The sequence below is a fragment of the Corvus brachyrhynchos genome, unplaced genomic scaffold (assembly GCF_000691975.1).
Source record: "Corvus brachyrhynchos isolate BGI_N302 unplaced genomic scaffold, ASM69197v1 scaffold230, whole genome shotgun sequence".
In the NCBI taxonomy this organism is placed as follows: Eukaryota; Metazoa; Chordata; class Aves; order Passeriformes; family Corvidae; genus Corvus; species Corvus brachyrhynchos.
In genome coordinates, this window is record NW_008235744.1 from 1,065,339 (window position 1) to 1,065,929 (window position 591).

Consider the following 591-nt stretch of genomic DNA (forward strand, 5'->3'; position numbering starts at 1 on the left):
CATTTGGTTTGGATTTTTTTTTTTTTTCTCCAAAGACGGTTACCGCCAGAAATTGAATTTACTGCTGAAATAAAGTGTGGCGTGTACTGTAAAACACTATAGTGTGAACCACACCTGATGCTGCATGGACAGAGAGTGCCTATCCCCTCGTTTGGAACCCGAAGTGGGTATTCCCCACTCCATGAGACACCGACAATTAAATTTGGTTTAATATAGGGCCAAGGCATTTTTAAGGCTGAAAAAAACCTCTAACGGCACCAGGTTCAACATCTTGATCCTTTAGAACGGTTTGGGTCCCCATACCCTCCAAGTCACAAAGGTTTCCCGCTTCCTCCACGTCACCCTCGCACCCTATTTTGAAATGCTTGAGTAAAGTTTTCAGTGAAGTTTCTAAAGCTAAAAACACCCGCTAAGTAAACCTGAAATCAATTCAGCACGAAGAAACTCTCCCCGAGTTCCCCTCTTTCCCGCAGCCCCCTCTGCCCCACAGCGATCCCGACTTCCCACCCGGTTCCCGCAGCAGTCCTGGCCGTCCTTTCCACAACGTTTTAATGGGATACAGCCGACACCACCCAAGGAGCCACCGGCGGT